The sequence below is a fragment of the Panthera tigris genome, chromosome F2 (assembly GCF_018350195.1).
Source record: "Panthera tigris isolate Pti1 chromosome F2, P.tigris_Pti1_mat1.1, whole genome shotgun sequence".
Taxonomy (NCBI): Eukaryota; Metazoa; Chordata; class Mammalia; order Carnivora; family Felidae; genus Panthera; species Panthera tigris.
In genome coordinates, this window is record NC_056676.1 from 74,447,710 (window position 1) to 74,453,606 (window position 5,897).

The window sequence follows — 5,897 nt, forward strand, 5'->3', positions numbered from 1 at the left end:
CCGCCACTTGCCAGACTCTGCTAACGGATGCAAGAAATCGGTGATCTCCCAGCAAATGTAAGAAGCGTGACGAGAGCTCTAGAGTTCTAGATCTCTCTCTGCAGACCACAGCTCTCTCCTGAGACAAGTCAGCATGTACAAAACGGTCCCTTGTTACCCATGAAAAGGCTGTTGTGCTCAAATTGGCAAAGTTTAAGGAAAGAGGGGTGCCCTCTTGACTCCTAGCGACTGTAATCATGGCGCTCTTAATTAAAGGCTGCTGGCGGGAAGGCTCTCCTGGCATCTGAAAACTCCCTCTGGGGCAGCTGCCGAAACACCAGCTGTTGCTGGCTAGAGCTCTGGGAGGAGAGCTGCCTGGGGGTTCCTGGGAAGCCTTGTTCTGGAAGATTCTTTGTACCTGCACGTGAGCCTCAGAGAGCTGTAAGGGGAGGCCAAGGGGGTCTCAGCACCCACCTGCCTTCTGAGGCCCAGAACCCCCGGAGGGTAAGTTGCCCTCCTTCACCATCCTCTCTCCTGCACATCCCCGCAGGCAGTTCTGGGTGAGCGGGAAGTCGATGCGAGGGCTGCAAACACGGGTCCCCAAGCTCAGAGCTCAGCTTTGGTTCTAGATCTCGCTCGTTTGTTGTTACGGGGGCGTTCAAGAAGTGGCCCCAAAATCCTACATGTGATTTCATTTGCTGCTGGTTGAAAAGGTGCCTTATTTCACGAGAGCTCCCAAAGAGGAAACAGAACAGGTCGGGCGTCCAAAGGGGCACCTGCCTTTCCGTGGGGAGGCCGCTGTGGAGGGGGCCAGGCCCCGTCGCCCCGACTCTGCTGTCTGCAAGGGGGGGGCGCCCACACTAGAGGGGGAGGCGGCTGTGAACGGTCCCTGCCAGCCATAACTGGCAGTCACCTAGAAATAGAAAAATGAAACAGGAGGTTATGTGTCTGTAGTTCCTTCTGTCTGGGCCTCAGCTGCTGGGTGAAACGAGGTCTCAGAGACCGTTCTGTTTGTATTCGTCGGAAAGTCTCCTGCCTGCTTTTTTTTTTTTTTAATTTTTTCGATGTTTATTTTGATAGAGAGAGAGCACGCAAGTGGGGGAGGGGCAGAGAGAGAGGGAGAGAGAATCCCAAGCAGGCTCCGCATTTTCAGGGCAGAGCCCGACTCGGCTCGATCTCACGAACCGTGAGATCATGACCTGACCCGAAATCAAGAGTAGGATCCTTAACTGACTGAGCCACCCGGGCACCTCGTCTGTTGCCTTTTTTTTTTCTATATTTTATCCTTTTTTTAAATATGAAATTTATTATCAAATTGGTTTCCATACAACACCCAGGGCTCATCCCAACAGGTGCCCTCCTCGATGCCCATCCCCCACTTTCCCCTCCCCCCCACCTCCATCAACCCTCAGTTTATTCTCAGTTTTTAAGAGTCTCTTATGGTTTGCCTCCCTCCCTAACTTCTTTTTTTGTTTTTTTTTCCTTCCCCTCCCCCGTGGTCTGCTGTTAAGTTTCTCAGGATCCACATAAGAGTGAAAACATATGGTATCTGTCTTTCTCTGTAGGTTGCCTTTTTAGCAGCAGGGCATGAGGCCCACTTTCAAGATTTCTAACCCCTCCTCAGAGGCCTCATTCAGTACTAAGATATACAAAGGCTTTTAAGCATTGCGTACTTATTGATTTATTTTTACAATTGAGATCATTGACATACAACATTGTATTACTTTAAGGTATACAATGTACATACATATATATTAAGAAATGATTACCCCCATAAGCTTACTTAACACCCATCCCCACACATGGTCACGATTTTCTTTTTTTTTCCCCTGTGGGGGCAGGGGGAGAAGTGAAGTTATGACAGAGTGCGGCCAAGGTGGCTAAGGGACAGAGGTGACGAGCTGTCATAGCAGACCCCCTTGTCTCAGCAGGCACAAGCCGAAAGATACACCCACCCCCGGAAGGGCTCCCTGCTCCCTCCTCCTGGCATCAGCTGGGCCATTGGCATCATCTGTTCTGCCCACAGTGGCACCCGCAGACCATCGTGAGGAAGAGACATCATCTGCACAAGTTTTTTCCTCGTGATGAGAATTTTTAAGATCTACTCTCTCTCTCTCTTTCTCTCTCTCTCTTTTAGGTGTATTTGCTTATTTTGAGAGAGACAGTGAGCAGCGGAGGGGCTTCCATGCTGCCAGCATGCGAACCATGCAACTGTGACCTGAGCCGAAGTTGGATGCTTAACCGACTGAGCCACCCAGGTGCCCCTAAGATCTACTCTCTTAGCAACTTTCAAACATATAATACATATTGTTAACTACAGTCGTCATGCTTCTTCACATTCCCAACACTTATTATATAACCAGAGGTTTGTATCTTTCGACCACCTCCACCCATTGCAAAGGCTTTTTAATTTCATTTACTGGATAATTGTATCCTAAGGCTCAAGGTATGTAAGATATATACATAAATATGCATGTACACACATATATATGCATGTTACATGCATATGTACATGTAGAAGTAACCATACATGTATACACACATATATACATATTATATGCAGATACACATGTATAAGTGTGTGTACAGGTATATGCACATACATAATATACTCACATGCATGCGTATTTCTAAATATATACATATGCACGTGTTATTATATATAAATAGATACATATATACATACACCTATACCTACAGATACACATATGCATATGTACAACATACACCTACATACACACCCATGTACACATACAGATACACATACACACGTGTACACACATTCAGACACATACACGTGCACACGCAGACACACACAGATACACACAGATGCACACATAGATACGCTACACGTGCACACACATACATATGCAGATACATGCATATGCACGCACGTGCACACATATACACACACGCGTGCACACACGTGCATACACATACATGTGAACAGTATGTGATCGGGAGTCGCAGGTGTCCTCCAGGTGCTCTGAGTGGGTCACCTGGGCTCCCAGGCTCTCTCACTGTCTTTCAGGCTATCACCTGGTGAACCCGAGGCCACCGTCCCTGCCACCACTGGCTCCCTGGGGTCTGCTCAGCCCCCGTCACCCCCTTCCTCCCCTGCTGCTGACCACCTCAGGGCCACACACGTCGGAGGAAGAACAGTATGTGCCCCCCGCCGGCCACTCCAGACTCTGGAGTTTCCCCACAGCAGAGCTGCGTGGGTGTCGGGATTAGCAGGCAGTTCTTCCTTTTGCCCCAGGCACGAGGGGATCAGAGTAAGACGCTTAATGCACACCTCTCTTCCCACCCCGGGCCCTCGGCTGAGTCCCACGAGTCAGGGACCGGAACCCCTCCCTGCTAAGTGCCTTTGCCTCGGGCTGCTTCTTCCCCCCCTTTCCCCCCCGAACACACAGCAAAGCCACTGGTCTCCACACAGGCCTGTGGGGGGCTGGATCCTAACTTAGCATCTGTTACTGGTTCTGTGACTGGGAGATCTCTCGGCCTCCGTTTCAATGGCTCATGGCGATCACACCTAGCAGAGATCCAGGGACGGCTGGAGACAAAGAAGGCAAGGTGCCAGGCGCAGTGTGGCAGCAGGACAAATGAAGGGGGGCACTGCTGTCCCCGTGTCACAGCTGAAGGAACAGAAGTGAGCGCACGCACGCTGCGTCACAGAGACTGAGCTGGTGGGACACTGGGAATCAACCTTGAGCTTGCCCGTCTGGCTCCGAAGCCTACGGTCTTGTCTCTGCCTGGCCTCATGGTGCAGGGGCAGGGCTGGGAGGTCCACCCGGCTCCTCTGACCCCGGACCAGTGTCCTTTGTGGACAGCCGTTCCTCTCTGGGTTGCAACCGAAGTCAAGCTCAAAGCTTGCAGGGCCCAGGAAGCTGATGGTATTGGGGGCCAGAGAGACCCTAAGAGCGAACCGGTAGTGAGATCGGCCCCAGGGAGGGGAGGGAGCCCTGGCTGGCTGCAAGGCCCACACCCCACCTTAAAATTAGGGCAACTGCTGCTCAGCCCTGCCCCGTGGGCTAGCTGGGGGCAAAGGCCCAGAGTCGCCAGATCGGCTGATGCCTTAAGGGAAGCTATGCATTGGGATTTTGGGTAAAATTTCCCAGGGGTCAGCAGCTAATTCAGGTAACGTATGTGCGAACGTGCATATTACACTGGCTGGAAAAACAACCACGTACGTTAGCAGACTCTTGTCCGCAAGCTCCCACTCTGTCTACTCTATAAACCCTTATACAATTTAATGAAGGCATCTGGGATAGATGATGTTTCCTTTGCGGACGAATCTAACAAATCTATCTCAGGGACCCCAGACTCCTTCTGACCAGCTTCAAGCTTCCAATCAGGGACACAGAGGCGAAGGCAGCCTGCAAGCTTTCGGAGAGAGACCGGGGAGGGGAATGGGGGCTGGGGGACGCTCTGCCAGCCTCTGAGGCCACACCTCACCCCTACACAGTGAGCTTTTAGGGAGAGCCACTTGGGAGTTCTGTGTCTTCATCTGAGAGCACCAAGCTGGTCGGATCAAAAGGAAGGCTGCGGGGTTGCGTCTGCAAAGTGCCTCGGTAGCACCTGGCACAGAGGGGCCCCATAAATGGGAGCCACAGGACCTGCTGCCTAAGCCGTGGGGCCCAGGGCAGAGTGAAACAGTGGGGTCGCTTCTCGAAAATTACTAAGAACTTCAATACAGCGAGAGCAAAGCATTAAGCCACGGACGGTTCTCCTCCTCCTCCTCCTCCTCCTCCCCCTTCTTCTTTAATGTTTATTTATTTATTTTGAGAAAGAACAGGGGAGGGGCAGAGAGAGAGAATCCCAAGCAGGATCCACACTGTCAGCGCACAGCCCGACGCGGGGCTGGAACCCACGAACCGTGAGATCATGAGCTGAGCCGAAGTCAGACGCTTAACCGACTGAGCCCCGCGGGAGGCCCGGCCAGGGCTCTCCGAAGTGCTGGGCCCTGTGCGGCTGTGCAGGGAGTGCACTCATGCCGCCCACCCAGGCACTCGGCATGATTAGCTTGCAGAACCAGGATTTATGGAGCACCTGCTGTATGCCAGACACCATTCTCAGCGCTTGTCGTGTCCTATGTAATCCTCAAAGGGAATTAGCTATTATTCCCATTTAACAGGTAAGGGAAATGAGGCGCAGACAGGTTAGGTCGCTTGTTCAAGATCACACAGCTGGAGGGTGGCAGGGCTGGGTTTGACACAGGCAGTCGGGTCCCCAAGCCCTGCCCGTCAGTGTCCTCGTTGTTGTTCTCTCCCCGGCTCGAACAGGGAGCCGGGGCGGCCGGGGAGGGAGCACCCAGAGGCACAGCGGCCAGGACCAGGAATCCTACGCAGCCCCCGACCCCCAGACAGGCCCAGGCCCAGGTGGCCGGACGGTCCTCCCAGACAGGTCGCCAGTGCGGCGCTGCGGGGAGGTCTGGAACCCGAAGAGGAAGGGAAGAGGGTTCAGATGAGGACACTCGCGCTATTCATCAGACCAGGGGCCTCTCTGCAGGACTGAAAGCTCTGGAGCTTTCTTCTTTGATCCAGACTGTGGGTCAGAGCTGAGCAACCACAGGGCAATTACTCACCTTACAGCTTCGGGCTGACTCAGCACTCTGAGCCCATGCTGGTAGCAGACGCTTCCCTCCCTCCCTCCGGTGTTGGGTTTCCAGGGACTGGGGGGCACCCCGGGACATAGGAGGTGGCAAGTCCCCCTGAGACCCGACCTGTGCTTGTCTCTGCCTGGGGAGCGTGCTCTCCTCAGAGGCTCCTTCTCCTGGCGTCTCCTGGCGGGGAGCAGTGAGCAGAACCTGTGTGGTCTCATCGTGTTCAATTAATTTATTTTTTAAATGTTTATTTATTGATTGATTAAAAAAAATTTTTTTTTAATGTTTATTTATTTTTGAGAGAGACAGAGACAGA

General features: G+C 52.6%; 1 non-coding gene across 1 annotated transcript; it reads right to left on the reverse strand.

Annotated features, from left to right (window-relative positions):
- Positions 1–1,959: 1,959 nt before the first annotated feature.
- LOC122235168 lies at positions 1,960–2,046 on the reverse strand. Its single transcript, XR_006213302.1, has one exon. It is a non-coding gene; the product is annotated as a small nucleolar RNA SNORD35 (small nucleolar RNA).
- Between the last annotated feature and the right edge of the window lie 3,851 nt (positions 2,047–5,897).